At 38.0% G+C, this 18,410-nt stretch overlaps 4 protein-coding genes across 6 annotated transcripts in view; 2 read left to right on the forward strand and 2 right to left on the reverse strand.

Annotated features, from left to right (window-relative positions):
- The window catches only part of ALAS2 (5'-aminolevulinate synthase 2), a 425,802-nt gene that overhangs the window by 363,155 nt on the left and 44,237 nt on the right, over positions 1–18,410 (reverse strand). The window lies entirely within an intron of this gene.
- Positions 1–18,410, forward strand: part of LOC126946538 (putative G antigen family E member 3) — a 275,323-nt gene that overhangs the window by 234,253 nt on the left and 22,660 nt on the right. The window lies entirely within an intron of this gene.
- Positions 1–18,410, forward strand: part of LOC126946562 (putative G antigen family E member 3) — a 248,286-nt gene that overhangs the window by 201,852 nt on the left and 28,024 nt on the right. The window lies entirely within an intron of this gene.
- Positions 1–18,410, reverse strand: part of FAM104B (family with sequence similarity 104 member B) — a 628,193-nt gene that overhangs the window by 136,218 nt on the left and 473,565 nt on the right. The window contains exon 1 of one of the 2 annotated variants that reach the window (XM_050777098.1): positions 10,795–10,798. The exons of the other annotated variant lie outside the window; for it this stretch is intronic. The gene's annotated coding sequence lies outside the window, so the exon portion shown is untranslated. Of the gene's footprint in view, positions 1–10,794; positions 10,799–18,410 lie in introns of those variants that run through there. 2 annotated transcript variants of the gene reach the window in all.

The following is an 18,410-nucleotide window of genomic DNA, read 5'->3' on the forward strand; positions in this document are numbered from 1 at the left end:
CTGACTTCAAAGTATACTACAAGGCTACAGTAACCAAAACAGCATGGTACTGGCACAAAAACAGACACATGGACTGATGGAACAGAATAGAGAACTCAGAAATACGACCATACATCTACAACAATCTAATTTTTGTCAAACCTGACAAAAACAAACAATGGGGAAAGGATTCCCTATTTAATAAATGGTGTTAAGAGAACTGGCTAACCATATGCAGAAAATTGAAACTGGTCCCCTTTCTTACACCTTATATGAAAATTAATTCAAGATGGATTAAAGACTTAAATATAAAATCCCAAACTATAAAAACCCTAGAAGAAAACCTCAGCAATACCATTCAGGACATAGGCATGGGCAAAGATTTCATGATGAAATCACCAAAAGCAACTGCAACAAAAGCCAAAATTGACAAATGGGATCTAATTAAACTAAAGAGCTTCTGCACAGCAAAAGAAACTATCATCAGAGTGAACAGACAACCTAGAAAGTGGTAAAAAAAATTTTGAGAAGAGTCTAATATCCAGAATCTACAAGGAACTTAAACAAATTTGCAAGAAAAAAACAACCCCATTAAAAAGTAGGCAAAGGACACAGACACTTTCAAAAGAAGACATTCTTGCAGCCAAACAAGCATGAAAAATAGCTCAACATCATTGATCATTAGAGAAATGCAAATCAAAACCACAGTGAGATACCATCTTATGCCAGTCATAATGGTGATTATTAAAAAGTAAGAAACAATAGATGCTAGCGAGGTCGCAGAGAAATAGGAACACTTTCCCACTGTTGGTGGGAGTGTAAATTAGTTCAACCATTATAGAAGATGGTGTAGCAATTCCTCAAAGATCTAGAACCAGAAATACCATTTCACCCAGCAATTCCATTACTGAGTATATACCCAAAGGACTATAAATCATTCCATTACAGAGATACATGCATGCATATGTTCATTGCAACACTATTCACAATAGCAGACATGGAATCAACCCAAATGCCCATGAACGATAGACTAGATAAAGAAAATGTTGTACGTATACACCACAGAATACTATGCAGCTGTAGAAAGGAATGAGATTATGTCCTTTTCAGGGACATGGGTGGAGCTGGAAGCCATTATCCTCAGCAACCTAATTCAGGAACAGAAAATCAAACACTGCATCTTCTCACTTAAAAGTCAGAGCTGAGCAATGAAAACACATGGACACAGGGAGGGGAACAACAAACACTTGGGCCTGTCCCAGGGTGGGATTGAGGGAGGGAGAGCATTAGAAAAAAATAGCTGATGCATGCTGTCCTTAATACCTAAGTGATGGGTTGATGGGTGCAGCAAACCACCATGGCACACGTTTACCTAAGTAACAAACCTACACATCCTGCACATGTACCCCACATCTTAGAATAAAAATTTTAAAAATGTATAGTCATTTCAATTGATGCTGAAAAAGTATTTAAGGTTCAACATTCCTTCTTAAATAAAAGCCCTCATAAATCTGGGGATAGAAGAAATATGCCTCAACATCATAAAGGCCATATGTGACAGACTCACAGCTAGTATCATACTGAATAGGGAAAAACAAAAAGCCCTATGGAACATAACAAAGATGCCCACTTTCACCATTTTTATTCAACATAGCACTGGAAATCCTAGCTAGAACAATTCAGGTAAGAGAAAGAAATCAAGGGCATCCAGATTGGAAAGGAAGGAGTCAAAGTATCCTTGTTTGCAGATTATATGATCTTATATTTGGAAAAACCTAAAGGCTCACAAAAAACTATTAGAACTAATGAAAGTGTTCAGTAAAGGTGCAAGATATAAAGTCAATATAGAATAATCAGTAGCACTTGTATATGCCAACAGTGAGCAATCTGTAAAAGAAATCAAGAAAGGTATCCCATTTACAATAGCCACAAATAAAATAAAATACCTAATAATTAAGCAAAGAAGTGAAAGATCTCTATAATGAAAACTATGAAACACTAATGAAGAAAATTGAAGAGGACATAGAAAAATGGAAAAATATTTCATGTTCATGGTTTAGAACAATCAGTATTGCTAAAATGTCCATACTATCCAAAGCAATTTACAGATTCAATGCAATTCCTATCAAAATACCAATGACATTCTTCACAAAAGTAGGAAAAAAAATCTAAAATTTGTATGGAACCACAAGGACCCAGGATAGCCAAAGCTATCCTAAGCAAAAAGATCAAAACTGAAGGAATCACATTACTTGACTTCAAAGTATACTGCAGAGCTATAGTAAGCAAAACAGCATGGTACTGGCATAAAAACACACACATAGACCAATGGAGCAGAATAGAGAATCCAGAAACAAATCCATACACCTACAGTTAACTCTTTGCAACAAAGACTCCAAGAATATGCACTGGGGAAAGAATATGCACTGGAGACAGTCTCTTTAATAAATTGTGCTGGGAAAACTGGATATCCATATGCAGAATAAACAAACTAGACCCCTACCTCTTGCTATATACAAAAATCAAATCAAAATCGATTAAAGTCTGAAATCTAACATATTAAACTATGAAAATACTACAAGAATACATTGGGGAAACTCTCCAGGACATTGGTGTGGGCAAAAACTTGAGTAGTATTCCACAAGTACAGGCAACCAAAGCAAACATGGACAAATGGATCACGTTAAGTTACAGAGTTTCTGCACAGCAAAGGAAAAAAATAACAAATTGAAGAGACAACCCACAGAACGGGAGAACATAGTTGCAAACTACTCATATGACACAGAATTAATAACCAGAATATATAAAGAGTTAACTCTATAGCTAAAAATCTAATAATCTAATTAAAAATGGTGAAGAGCTATGAATAGACATTTCTCAAAAGAACACATACAAATCGCAAACGGACATATGTAAGGGTGCTTAACATCATTGATCATCAGAGAAATGCAAATCAAAACTACAATGAGATGTCATCTCACCCCAGTTAAAATGGCTTTTATCCAAAAAGCAGGCAATAACAAGTGCTGACAGGGATGCGGAGAAAAAGGAATCCTCTTAAACTGTTGGTGGGAATGTAAATTAGTACAACCATATGGAGAACAGTTTGGAGGTTCCTCAATAAATTTAAAACAGTGCTACACCGTATAATCCAGCCACCCCACTGCGGGGTATATACCCCACAGAAAGGCAATAAACATATTGAACAGATATCTGCACTCCCATGTTTGTTGCATCACTGTTCACAATAGCCAAGATTTGGAAGCAACCTAAGTGTTCATCAACAGATGAATGGATAAAGAAAATGTGGTATTTGTACACGATTGAGCACTATTCAGCCTAAGAAAGAATGTGATCCAGTCATTTGCAACAACATGGATGGAACTAGTGGTCATTATGTTTGGTGAAATAAACCAGGCACAGAAAGACAAACATCACACGCTATCACTTATTTGTGGTATCTAAAATTCAAAACAAACTCACAGAGATAGAAAGTAGAATGATGGTTACCACAGACTGGGAAGAGTATTGGAGAGGTTGGGGGAAGGTGGGGTTTGTTAATGAGTATGAAAAAATGGAAAAAGTGAATAAGATCTAGTAATTGATAGCACAAGAGGTTGACTATAGTCAATAGTAATTTAACTGTACATTTAAAAATAACTAAAAGAGCATAACTGGATTGTTTGTAATACAAAGAATGAATGTTTGAGGGGATGGATACCCCATTTTCCATGATGTGATTATTATGCATTGCATGCCTGTGTCAAAACATCTCATGTATCCTATAAATGTATACACCTACTATGTACCCACAAAAATTAGAAATTAAAAAAATTTAAAAAGAAAAACAATTTAATAAAAGAAGATAAATTAACCATAAATGCATGAGTTTATTTCTATGTTTTCTATCCTGTTCTATTGGTCTATGTGTCTGTTTTTATGCCAGTAAGAACACCATGCTGTTTTGATTACTATGGATTTATTATGTATTGATATTTTAGAGTCAGGTAGTGTGATGCTTCTAGCTTTGTTCTATTCGCTCAAGATTTCTATGGATGTTTGGTGTCTTTTGTGGATTCACACAAATTTGTGATTAGTTTTTCTTTTACTGTGAGAATTGTCCTTCAAATTTTGATAGGGACTGTGCTGAATCTGACATTTTAGATTTTGTTTTGAGACAGAGTCTGGAATTTTGATAGTGACTGTGTTGAATCTGACACACACACACACACATATATGTATGTATATACACACATATATTATTATTATTATTATTTTCTGAGACAAAGTCTCATGCTGTCGCCCAGGCTGGAATGCAGTGGCGTGATCTCTGCTCACTGCAACTTCCACCTCACAGGTTCAAGTGATTCTCCTACATCAGCCTCCCAAGTAGGTGGAACTACAGGCGTATGCCACCACACCTGGCTAATTTTTTGTATTTTTAGTAGAGACGGGGTTTCACCATGTTAGCCAGGATGGTCTCGATCTTCTGACCTCGTGATCGGCCTGCCTCGGGCTCCCAAAGTGCTAGGATTACAGGTGTGAGCTTCTGCGCCTGGCCTGACATTTTAATATTTTTAATTCTTCCAATCCATGAACGTGAAATATCTTTCAATTTATTTGTGCCTTCTATTTGTTTCATCATTGTTTTATAGTTTTCAGGGTATAGATATTTCACCTCCTTGGTTAAATTTATTCCTAAGTAATTTTGTTTTACAGCTATTGTAAATGAGATTATTCTCTTGATTTCTCATTTTGGATAGTTTACTGTTAGCATATAGAGGAACTACTGATTTTTGTATGGTATTCCCTTCACTTTCAATCTATGTGTGTCCTTAAAATTGAAGTATCTTGTAGACAGCATATAGTTGAGCCTTCCTTTTTATCCATTATGCCCCTATTTCTTTTGATTTGAGAATACAGTCTATTCACAAAGTAATCATAGACATGTAACTTACTACTGCCATTTTGTTGATTGTTTTCTGATTGTTTTGTAGGTTCTTTTTTCCTTTCTTCCTCTCTTGCTACCTTCCTTTGTGGTTTGATGATTTTTTTGTTGTTGTAGTAGTATTCTTTGATTCCTTTCTCTATTTTTTATATCTGCTACAGGCTTCTGATTTTTGGTTAACATGAGGCTTACATAAAACATCTGTTAGGTTGGTGCAAAAGTGATTGCTGTTTTTGCCGTTACATTTTGCCGTTAAGGCTTTTGTTTGCCATGAAATGGCAAAAAAAGCAATTGCTTTTGCACCAACCTAATACTTAAAAAAGACTGTTTTAAGCTGATAACAACTTAATCTTGATGGCATTAGAAAACTCTACACTTTTACTCATCCCTCCATTTTGTGTGTGTGTGTGTGTTGTTTGTTTGTTTGAGACAGGGTCTCCCTCTGTCACCCAGGCTGGAGCACTGGTGCGATCTCAGCTCACTGCAACCTCTGCCTCCCAAGTTCAGGTGATTCTCATGCCTCAACCTCCTGAGTAGCTGAGACTACAGGGGTGTGACACCACACCCAGCTAATTTTTGTATTTATAGTAGAGACAGGGTTTCATCATACTGGCCAGGCTGCTCTTGACCTCCTGTTCTCAAGTGATCCACCTGCCTTGGCCTCCCAAAGTGCTGTGTTTACAGGCATGAGCCACTGTGCTCAGCCCATTTTATGTCTTTCATGCCACAAGTTACTTCTTTTTATGTGTATCTTTTAACAAATTATTGTGGTTATAGTTGTTTTTAATAGTTTTGATGTTAACCTCCATACTAGAGACATAATTGATTTACACACCACCATTACATTATTAGAGTATTCTGAATTTGACTGTGTACTTATTTTTACCAGTAAGTTTTATATATTTTCATGTTTCTAGTTAGCACCATTTTCTTTCTGTTTGAAGAACTCCCTTTAGCATTTCCTGTAAGGTGAGTCTAATGGTGATGGACTCCTTCAGCTTTTGTTTACCTGGGAAATTCTATATTTCTCCCTCATTTCTGAAGAACAACTTTTCTAGATAAAGTATTATTGGTTTACGTGTGGAGAGGGGGAGTTAACACTTTGAATATATCATCCCACTCTCACCTGGCCTGCAAGATTTCTACTGAGAAATCCAATTATAGTCATTGATGTGAAACCACAAAAGACCCCAAATAACCAAAGCACTCTTGAGAAAAAGAACAAAGCTCAAGGCATTATACTTCCCAATTTCAAACTGCAGTACAATGCTATGTTAGTAAAGACAGTATGGTACTTGCATAAAAACACACGTGGAACAATAAAACAGAATAGAGAACCCAGAAATAAATCTAGGCATATATGTTAAACTAATTTTTGTTGTGGAAACCGAGAATACATGATAAGGAAAGGATTTTATCTTTAATAAATGGGGTTGAGAAAACTGGATATCCAAATTCCAAAGAATGATATTGGACCCTTATCTTATACCATACATAAAAATCAAATAAAAATGGATTAAAGACTTAATCATTAAGACATGAAACAATACAACACCTTGAAGAAAACAAAGATAATAAACTCCTTGACATTGGCCTTTTCAGTAATTTTTGTATGTGCTACGAAAAACATAGGCAACAAAAGAAAACAATTTTAAAATGGGACTACACCAAACTAAAAAGCTTCTATACAGTAATGGAAACAGTCAACAAAGTGAAAAAGCAGCCTACAGAATGAGATAAAATGCCGTAAACCATATGTCTGATAAGAAGTTAATATTCAAAATATACAAGGAAATTACACAACTCAATAGCAAGAAAACAAGTAACCCTCTTTTTAAAAAGGGGCAATGGACCTGAACAGACATTTTCCCAAAGAAGACATATAAATGGCCAACAGTTATAGGAAAAACTGCTCAGTGGCACTAATCAGGGAAATGCAAATCAAAACCACAATGTGATATTCCCTCACATCTGTTAGGATGGCTATTATCAAAAAGGCAAGAGATAGCAAGTGTTGTTGAGGATGTGGAGAAAAGCGGACCCATGTACACTGTTACTGGCAGTGTAAATTGGTAAAGCCATTATGGAAAATAATATAAAAGATCTTTAAACAATTAAATATAGAATTACCAAATATGGTCCAGATTATATGACTCTTCCAGTTATATATTCAAAGTTAATGAAATCAGTACCTTGAAGGGATATCTGCACTCACATGTTCATTACAGCATTATTCACAATATCCAAGATATGGAATAGACTGAAGTATCCATTGAGTGGATAAATAAATTGTGGAATGCATATACAATGAGATGTTATTCAGACTTAGAGAAGGATATCCTTCCATTTGTGAAAATATGGATAAATCTAAAGGGTATTATGTAAAGTGAAACAAGCCCAACACAGAAAGAAAAATACTGCATCTTATATGTGTAATCCAAATAAGTTGAATGCATGGAAGCAGAGTAGAACAGTGATTACCTGCGGCTGGGAGGTGGGAGGAATATGGAGATGTTGGTCAAATGGTATGAAGTCACAGCTATGTGGGATGAATAAGCCTAGAGCTATAATATATTGCATGAATACTGTTATGTACACTGAAAATTTGCTGACACTAGAAACACCCAAAAAGGTAACTACATGAGAAGATAGATGTGGCTGTTCACTTCACTATAGTAATCATTTCACTATGTATATCAAAACATCTAGTGCACATTAAATATATACAATTTTTATTTGAAAAATGAAAATAGGAAAAACAATAGAACAAGAATAACTAAAATGATCCTGAAGAATAATGTTGAAGAACTCATGCTACCTAATTTAAAGACTTAGTGTAAAACTACAGTAATCAAAATAGTGTAGTATTGGTTAAAAAAAAAAAGGACCAGAAGAGAGTTCAGAAATAGACTCATACATATATGATCAACTGACTTTGAACAAAGATGCAAAAACAATTCAATGGAGAGAGATAATCTTTTTAACAAATAGCGTTTGGATAATTGGAATCTAGAAGCAAAAACAATAAAACAAAAAATACAAAATGAACAAACAAAAAAAACCTTTTTCTGGCTGGGAGAGGTGGCTCATGCCTGCAATCCCGGCACTTTGGGAGGATGAGGTGGGCGGATCACGAGGTCAGGAGATCGAGACCATCCTGGCTAACACGGTGAAATCCCATCTCTACTAAGCAAAATGCAAAAAATTAGCCGGGCATTGTGGCGGGCACCTGTAGTCCCAGCTACACCAAAGGCTGAGGCAGGAGAACAGCGTGAACTCGGGAGGCGGAGCTTGCAGTGAGCCCAGATGCCGCCATTGCACTCCAGCCTGGGCCACAGAGGGAGACTCCATCTAAAAAACATGCCCAAGGTAATTTATAGATTCAATGCCATCCCCATTAAGCTACCAGTCACTTTCTTCACAGAATTGAAAAAAACTACTTTAAAGTTCATATGGAACCAAAAAAGAGCCCGCATTGCCAAGACCATCCTAAGTCAAAAGAACAAACCTGGAGGCATCAGGCCACCTGGCTTCAAACTATACTAAAAGGCTACAGTAACCAAAACAGCATGGTACTGGTACCAAAACAGAGATATAGACCAATGGAACAGGACAGAGCCCTCAGAAGTAATACCACACATCTACAGCCATCTGATCTTTGACAAACCTCAGAAAAACAAGAAATGGGGAAAGGATTCCTTATTTAATAAATGGTGCTGGGAAAACTGGCTAGCCATAAGTAGAAAGCTGAAACTGGATCCCTTCGTTACTCCTTGTACAAAAATTAATTCAAGAAGGATTAGAGACTTAAATGTTAGACCTAAAACCATAAAAACCCTAGAAGAAAACCTAGGTAATACCATTAGGACATAGGCATGGGCAAGGTCTTCATGTCTAAAACACCAAAAGCAATGGCAACAAAAGCCAAAATTGACAAATGGGATCTAATTCAACTAAAGAGCTTCTGCACAGCAAAAGAAACTACCATCAGAGTGAACAGGCAACCTACAGAATGGAAGAAAATTTTTGCAATCTACTCATCCGACAAAGGGCTAATATCCAGAACCTGCAAAGAACTCAATCAAATTTACAAGAAAAAAACAAACAACCCCATCAAAAAGTGGACAAAGGATATGAACAGACACTTCTCAAAAGAAGACATTTATGCAGCCAACAGACACATGAAAAAATGCTCATCATCACTGGCCATCAGAGAAATGCAATCAAAACCACAATGAGATACCATCTCACACCAATTAGAATGGCAATCATTAAAAAGTCAGGAAACAACAGGTGCTGGACAAGATGTGGAGAAATAGGAACACTTTTACACTGTTGGTGGAACTGTAAACTAGTTCAACCATTGTGGAAGACAGTGTGTTGATTCCTCAAGGATCTAGAACTAGAAATACCATTTGACCCAGTCATCCCATTACTGGGTATATATCCAAAGGATTATAAATCATGCTGCTATAAAGACACATGCATATGTATGTTTATTGTGGCACTATTCACAATAGCAAAGACTTGGAATCAACCCAAATGTCCATCAGTGACAGACTGGATTAAGAAAATGTGGCACATATACACCATGGAATACTATGCAGCCATAAACAAGGATGAGTTTGTGTCCTTTGTAGGGACATGGATGCAGCTGGAAACCATTGTTCTCAGCAAACTATCACAAGAACACAAAACCAAACACCGCATGTTCTCACTCATAGGTGGGAATTGAACAATGAGATCACTTGGACACAGGAAGGGGAACATCACACACCAGGGCCTATTGTGGAGTGGGGGAGAGGGGAGGGGGAAGAGATAACATTAGTAGATATACCTAATGTAAATGATGAGTTAATGGGTGCAGCACACCAACATGGCACATGTATACATATGTAACAAACCTGCACATTGTGCACATGTACCCTAGAACATAAAGTATAATAATAAAAAAAAAATAAAATAAAGGAGAAATGAAAGTTTTCTCAGAAAAAATACCTTATTCCACATGCAATAGTTAACCCAGTGTGTGTCATAGAGTTAATTATAACACCTAAAACTGGAAAACTTCTAGGGAAAAAATAAATAGGAGAAGATATTTTTACCTTCTGTGAAGCAAAGATTTCTTGGATTAAAAAAACCCATTAGAGAAAAACTGGGTACATTGTATTTCAAAACTAAAAACATCTTCTGCTCTTCAAAATACATGGTTAGGAGAAAGAAAAGACGAGGTACACATGGGGAGAAGATGTTTGCAAAACATCACATATGGGGAGAAAAGTTTTGAAAAACACATCTCTAATGAAGTACTCATTTCCAGAATGTATAAAGTACCCTCAAATCTCATAAAGAAATGAAAATAACTCAGTTAAAAAATTGGCTAAAGATTTGAACAAGACACCACAAAGGAAGATATGGATGACTAATAGGTATATAAAAAGGTGCTCAGCATCGTAAATTATTACGGAAATGCAAATCAATGCAATATTTTACTACTATGTACCTATGCCGGTAGCTGAAATGAAAAGAAATACTTTTTAAAACGAAAATAACACTGCCCATCTGGCAAATTTTAGTTTATAATTGCCATTCAGCCTTACATTAGTAGAAGCAAGTATATGAACCCAGTGATCGGTGGATATGGGAAGTCCAGTGTATCTCTTTCACTCTAACAATGAGTCTTCTTTTTGTGCTTTTCTCCTGCTTTTAAGGAACCTCAGTCTCTTTTTTTTTTTAATTATACTTTAAGTTCTAGGTTGCATGTGCACAACGTGCAGGTTTGTTACATATGTATACATGTGCCATATTGGTGTGCTGCACCCATTAATTCATCATTTACATTAGGTATATCTCCTAATGCTATCCATCCCCCCTACCCCCTCTCCACAATAGGACCCGGTGTGTGATGCTCCCCTTCCTGTGTCCAACTGATCTCATTGTTCAATTCCCACCTATGAGTGAGAACATGCAGTATTTGGTTTTCTGTTCTTGTGACAGTTTGCTGAGAATGATGGTTTCCAGCTGCATCCATGTCCCTACAAAGACATGAACTCATCCTTTTTTATGGCTGCATAGAATTCCATGGTGTATATGTGCCACATTTTCTTAATCCAGTCTGTCACTGATGGACATTTGGGTTGATTCCAAGTCTTTGCTATTGTGAATAGTGCCACAATAAACATACGTGTGCATGTGTCTTTATAGCAGCATGACTTATAATCCTTTGGGTATATCTCAAGTAATGGGATGGCTGGGTCATATGGTATTTCTAGTTCTAGATCCTTGAGGAATCGCCATACTGTTTTCCACAATGGTTGAACTAGTTTACAGTTCCACCAACAGTGTAGAAGTGTTCCTATTTCTCCACATCCTCTCCAGTACCTGTTGTTTCCTGACTTTTTAATGATTGCCATTCTAATTGGTGTGAGATGGTATCTCATTGTGGTTTTGATTTGCATTTCTCTGATGGCGAGTGGTGGTGAGCATTTTTTCATGTGTCTGTTGGCTGTATGAATGTATTCTTTTGAGAAGTGTCTGTTCATATACTTTGCCCACTTTTTGATGGGGTTGTTTGTTTTATTCTTGTAAATTTGATTGAGTTATTTATAGGTTCTGGATATTAGCCCTTTGTCGGATGAGTAGATTGCAAAAATTTTCTCCCATTCTGTAGGTTGCCTGTTCACTCTGATGGTAGTTTCTTTTGCTGTGCAGAAGCTCTTTAGTTGAATTAGATCCCATTTGTCAATTTTGGCTTTTGTTGCCATTGCTTTTGGTGTTTTAGACATGAAGTCCTTACTCATGCCTATGTCCTGAATGGTATTGCCTACGTTTTCTTCTAGGGGTTTTATGGTTTTAGGTCTAATATTAAGGTCTATAATCCATCTTGAATTAATTTTTGTATAAGGCGTAAGGAAAGGATCCAGTTTCAGCTTTCTACTTATGGCTAGCCAATTTTTCCAGCACCATTTATTACATAGGGAATCCTTTCCCCATTTCTTGTTTTTCTGAGGTTTGTCAAAGATCAGATGGCTGTAGATGTGTGGTATTATTTCTGAGGACTCTTTTCTGTTCCATTGGTCTATATCTCTGTTTTGATACCAGTACCCTGCTGTTTTGGTTACTGCAGCTTTGTAGTATAGTTTGAAGTCAGGTAGCGTGATGCCTCCAGGTTTGTTCTTTTGACTTAGGATGGTCTTGGCAATGCGGGCTCTTTTTTGGTTCCATATGAACTTTAAAGCAGTTTTTTCCAATTCTGTGAAGAAACTCATTGGTAGCTTGATGGGGATGGCATTGAATCTATAAATTACCTTGGGCAGTATGGCCATTTTCACCATATTAATTCTTCCTATCCAGGAACATGGTATGTTCTTCCATTTGTTTGTGTCCTCTTTTATTTCACTGAGCAGTGGTTTGTAGTTCTCCTTGAAGAGGTCCTTTACATCCCTTGTAAGTTGGTTTCCTAGGTATTTTATTCTCTTTGAAGCTATTGTGAATGGGAGTTCATTCATGATTTGGCTCTCTGTTTGTCTGTTACTGGTGTATAAGAATGCTTGTGATTTTTGCACATTAATTTTGTATCCTGAGACTTTGCTGAAGTTGCTTATCAGCTTAAGGAGATTTTGGGCTGAGACAATGGGGTTTTCTAAATAAACAATCATGTCATCTGCAAACAGGGACAATTTGATTTCTTCTTTTCCTAACTGAATACCCTTGATTTCTTACTCTTGCCTGATTGCCCTGGTCAGAACTTCCAACACTATGTTGAATAGGAGTGGTGAGAGAGGGCATCCCTGTCTTGTGCCAATTTTCAAAGGGAATGCTTCCAGTTTTTGCCCATTTAGTATGATATTGGCTGTGGGTTTGTCATAAATAGCTCTTATGATTTTGAGATATGTTCCATCAATACCGAATTTATTGAGAGTTTTTAGCATGAAGGACTGTTGAATTTTGCCAAAGGTCTTTTCTGCATCTATTGAGATAATCATGTGGTTTTTGTCTTTGGTTCTGTTTATATGCTGGATTATGTTTATTGATTTGCGTATGTTGAACCAGCCTTGCATCCCTGGGATGAAGTCCACTTGATCATGGTGGATAAGCTTTTTGATGTGCTGCTGAATTCGGTTTGCCAGTATTTTAATGAGGATTTTTTGCATCGATGTTCATCAGGGATATTGGTCTAAAATTCTGTTTCTTTCTTGTGTCTCTGTCAGGCTTTGGTATCAGGATGATGTTGGCCTCATAAAATGAGTTAGGGAGGATTCCCTCTTTCTCTATTGATTGGAATAGTTTCAGAAGGAATGGTACCAACTCCTCCTTGTACCTCTGGTAGAATTCAGCTGTGAATCCATCTGGTCCTGGACTTTTTTTTTGGTTGGTAGGCTATTAATTATTGCCTCAATTTCAGAGCCTGCTATTGGTCTGTTCAGGGATTCAACTTCCTCCTGGTTTAGTCTTGGGAGAGTGTAAGTATCCAGGAAATTATCCGTTTCTTGTAGGTTTTCTAGTTTATTTGCATAGCGGTGTTTATAGTATTCTCTGATGATAGTTTGTATTTTTGTGGGGTTAGTGGTGATATCCCCTTTATCATTTTTTATTGCATCTATTTGATTCTTCTCTCTTTTCTTCTTTATTAGTCTTGCTAGTAGTCTATCAATTTTGTTAATCTTTTCAAAAATCCAGCTCCTGGATTCATTGATTATTTGGAGAGTTTTTTGTGTCTCTATCTCCTTCAGTTCTGCGCTGATCTTAGTTATTTCTTGCCTTCTGCTAGCTTTTGAATGTGTTTGCTCTTGCTTCTATAGTTCTTATAATTGTGATGTTAGGGAGTCAATTTTAGATCTTTCCTGCTTTCTCTTGTGGGCATTTAGTGCTATAAATTTCCCTCTAGACACTGCTTTAAATGTGTCCCAGAGATTCTGGTATGTTGTATCTTGGTTCTCATTGGTTTCAAAGAACATCTTTATTTCTGCCTTCCTTTTTTTATATACCCAGTAGTCATTCAGGAGCAGGTTGTTCAGTTTCCATGTAGTTGAGTGGTTTTGATTGAGTTTCTTAGTCCTGAGTTCTATTTTAATTGCACTGTGGTCTGAGAGAGAGTTGTTATAATTTCTGTTCTTTTACATTTGCTGAGTAGTGCTTTACTTTCAACGTTGTGGCCAATTTTGGAATAAGTGTGATGTGGTGCTGAGAAGAATGTATATTCTATTAATTTAGGGTGGAGAGTTCTGTAGATGTCTATTAGGTCCGCTTGGTGCAGAGTTGAGTTCAATTCCTGGATATCCTTGTTAACTTTCTGTCTCGTTGATCTGTCTAATGTTGACAGTGGGGTGTTAAAGTCTCCCATTATTATTGTATGGGAGTCTAAGTCTCTTTGTACATCTCTAATGACTTGCTTTATGAATCTGGGTGCTCCTTTATTGGGTGCATGTATATTTAGGACAGTTAGCTCTTACTGATGAATTGACCCCTTTACCATTATGTAATGGCCTTCTTTGTCTCTTTTGATCTTTGATGGTTTAAAGTCTCTTTTATCAGAGACTAGTATTGCAACCCCTGCTTTTTTTGTTTTCCATTTGCTTGGTAGATCATCCTCCATCACTTTATTTTTAGCCTATGTGTGTCTCTGCATGTGAGATGGGTCTCCTGAATACAGCAGACTGATGGGTCCTGACTCTTTATCCAATTTGCCAATCTGTGTCTTTTAATTGGACCATTTAGTCCATTTACATTTAAGGTTAATATTGTTATGTGTGAACTTGATCCTGTCATTATGATATTAGCTGGTTATTTTGCTCACTAGTTGATGCAGTTGCTTCCTAGCATTGATGGACTTTACATTTTGACATGTTTTTGCAATGGCTGGTACCTCTTCTTCCTTTCCATGTTTAGTGCTTCCTTCAGGATCTCTTGTAGGGCAGGCCTGGTGGTGACAAAATCTCTCAGCATTTGTTTGTCTGTGAAGGATTTTATTTCTCCTTCACTGATGAAACATAGTTTTGCTGGATATGAAATTCTGGGTTGAAAATTCTTTTCTTTAAGAATGTTGAATATTGGCCACCACTCTCTTCTGGCTTGGAGAGTTTCTGCCGAGAGATCTGCTGTTAGTCTGATGGGCTTCTCTTTGTGTGTCACCCGACCTTTCTCTCTGGCTGCCCTTAACATTTGTTCCTTCATTTCAACTTTGGTGAATCTGACAATTATGTGTCTTGGAGTTGCTCTTCTTGAGGAGTATCTTGGTTGCGTTCTCTGTATTTCCTGAATTTGGATGTTGGCCTGCCTAACTATGTTGGGGAAGTTCTCCTGGATGATATCCTGTAGAGTGTTTTCTAACTTGGTTCCATTTTCCCCATCACTTTCTCGCACACCAGTCAGACGTAGATTTGGTCTTTTTACATAATCCCATACTTGTTGGAGGCTTTGTTCATTTCTTTTTACTCTTTTTTCTCCACACTTCTCTTCTTGCTTCATTTCATTCATTTGATCTTCAATCGCTGATACTCTTTCTTCCAGTTGATCGAGTTGGTTACTGAAGCTTGTGCATTTGTCATGTATTTCTCATGTTATGGTTTTCATCTCTATCAGTTCTTTTAAGGTCTTCTCTGCATTGATTATTCTAGTTATCCATTCGTCTGTTATTTTTTCAAGGTTTTAGTTTCTTTGTGCTGGTTACATAGTTCCTCATTTAGCTCTGAGAAGTTTGATCAATTGAAGTCTTTTTCTCTCAGCTCGTCAAAGTCATTCTCCATCCAGCTTTGTTCCTTTGCTGGCAATGAGCTGTGTTCCTTTCGAGGGGAGATGCACTCTGATTTTTTGAATTTCCAGCCATTCTGCACTGCTTTTTCCCCATCTTTGTGGTTTTATCTGTCTTTGGTCTTTGATGATGGTTATGTACTGATGGGGTTTTGGTGTGGGTGTCCTTTCTGTTTGTTAGTTTTCCTTCCAACAGTCAGGACCCTCAGCTGTAGGTCTGTTGGAGTTTGCTCGAGGTCCACTCCAGACCCTGTTTGCCTGAGTATCAGCAGTGGAGGCTGCAGAAGAAGATAGGATATTGCTGAACAGTGAGTGTTGCTGTCTGATTTTTGCTCTGGAAGCTTCGTCTCAGGGGTGTACCCCACAGTGTGAGGTGTGAGGTGTGAGGTGTCAGTCTGCACCTAGTGGGGGATGTCTTCCAGTTAGGTTACTCAGGGGTCAGGGACCCACTTGAGCAGGCAGTCTGTCCGTTCTCAGATGTCAACCTCCATGCTGGGAGATCCACTGCTCTCTTCAAAGCTGTCAGACAGGGGCATTTACCTCTGCAGAGGTTTCTGCTACTTTTTGTTTAGCTATGCCCTGCCCCCAGAGGAGGAGTCTACAGAGGCAGGCCATCCTCCTTGAGCTGCAGTGGGCGCCACCCAATTCGAGATTTGTTTACCCACTTAAGCCTCAGCAATGGCGGGTGCCCCTCCCCCATCCTCGCTGCCACCTTGCAGTTAGATCTCAGACTGCTGTGCTAGCAATGAGGGAGGCTCCGTGGGCGTGGGACCCTCTGGGCCAGGTGTGGGATATAATCTCCTGGTATGCCATTTGCTAAGACCCTTGGTAAAGCACAGTATTAGGGTGGGAGTTACCCGATTTTCCAGGTGTTGTGAGTCTCAGTTTTCCTTGGCTAGGAAAATGGATTCCCTTCCCCCTTGAGCTTCACAGGTGAGGCAATGCCTCACCCTGCTTCAGCTCTCGCTGGTCAGGCTGCACCAGCTGACCAGCACTGATTGTCCAGCACTCCCCAGTGAGGTGAATCCGGTACCTCAGTTGAAAATGCAGAAATCACCTGTCTTCTCTGTCGCTCGCGCTGGGAGCTGGAAGCTGGAGCTGTTCCTATTCGGCCACCTTGGCTGTGCCACCCCCAGTCTCTTTTAAAATTTTTATTTTTATTTTTGGCTGGATCTCTTGCCCCTGTTCATTCTTTGTGTTTCAACTGCTCTTGTGTTTATTTATGTCTGTCCCACGAGAATGTGATATCACCCATGGCAAGCACCACATTTTGTTGGTCTCTTCATTTCCAGCATTCCAGAAATTTCCTGAAGCATAGCCAGCAGCAAGCCATATTTATTGAATTAATCTTTTGTAATGACCCAGACAGGGAAAGCATCCCCTCCATTGTGGAACCAGTATTGGAAATGTTATGTTCGTAAACACTATACGTATAGTGTTTTGTTTTATGCCAGACACCAGGGGAATGGCTCAGCCTTGGTGCCTTGGTGACCCTGCCACAGGGAATTTTCTCACTTGCCTCCTATCTTGCTGGAGGCTGACATGAGATCATTACTCATCCATCTTCATAGTAGTTGAGCACAAGATGTTCCTTGTTGCCCCACCTTAGGGTACAGTTTTGGGTATAAAATTGTTTGCTGACTTTAAGTATGATTATGGACTTCTCAATGGCAGAGGACCCACCACCTGCACTGTTACCGAGCACCTCTGATTCAATGTCAAACTGTGGGACTAGGGAAACAGAAAGCTGATACAATGCTTATCTTGCTTGTGCTGTCTGTAAGTAGTAAACTATTTGGATCTATTTGAACTCATTGTCTTCTTACTAGCTGACTCTATCAATGTGCAGCAAGCCAATCTAACAATTGCAGTGATGATCCTTATGGCACTAGTTAGCCACCACAGGGCTGCTTAGGGACTGCTTGACCACTTGACAGACAGACTCTGATATTGAGTTGTGTGGTGTTGCATGACCAGAACATTGACTTCTTTTCAATGGCATCACATAGAGCAAGGAGCAGTTTTCAGCACATAGGATGACCTAAGGTGGCCTTTGCCAGGCCTCTGTCATTTACAAACCAACTTTAGATACAATGCCATGTCTGATACCAACTACACTGCTATTTAGTTAATGTTTACTTAAATCAAATTAGTTTCTGAGCTCAGATTCATTTGGTTATATAACGTAATTACTTGAAATTCAAAATCAGTATCTCTTACTAGAGATATAATTGTAAAAGTAAATGAAATAAAAAATCAATTTAAAAATGGGCTATAACTAGTGAACCAAATCCATTTATACTGTAATGCCTACTTCATATGTGCTATCTCACTCATTTATTTTTATTATTTTATTTTTAGTAGTGATGAGGTCTTGCTATGTTGCCCAGGCTAGTCTCAAACTCCTGGGCTCAAGCAATCCTTGGCCTTCCAAAGTGCTGAGGTTATAGGCATGAGCCACCATGCCTGGCTTTATCTCACTTATTAATCATAGTAATACTTTAATGTAAATATTTTAATTTATATTTTAGTAATGCAAAACAGTTCCAAAGGATGTAAGTATCTTTCTCACTATCACACAGCCAGTTTGTGTCACAGCCAGGATGAAAACCCATGGCTATTTCATGCTACAGCCTATAAAAAGACAGTGTAGGTAGGACCCAAGACATTTTGCCTCAGCAACTACCCCTTTCATTCCTACCTAACTTCTAATCTTTGCAGCTAGCTCCAGCAT

Source organism: Macaca thibetana, chromosome X (assembly GCF_024542745.1).
Source record: "Macaca thibetana thibetana isolate TM-01 chromosome X, ASM2454274v1, whole genome shotgun sequence".
In the NCBI taxonomy this organism is placed as follows: domain Eukaryota; kingdom Metazoa; phylum Chordata; class Mammalia; order Primates; family Cercopithecidae; genus Macaca; species Macaca thibetana.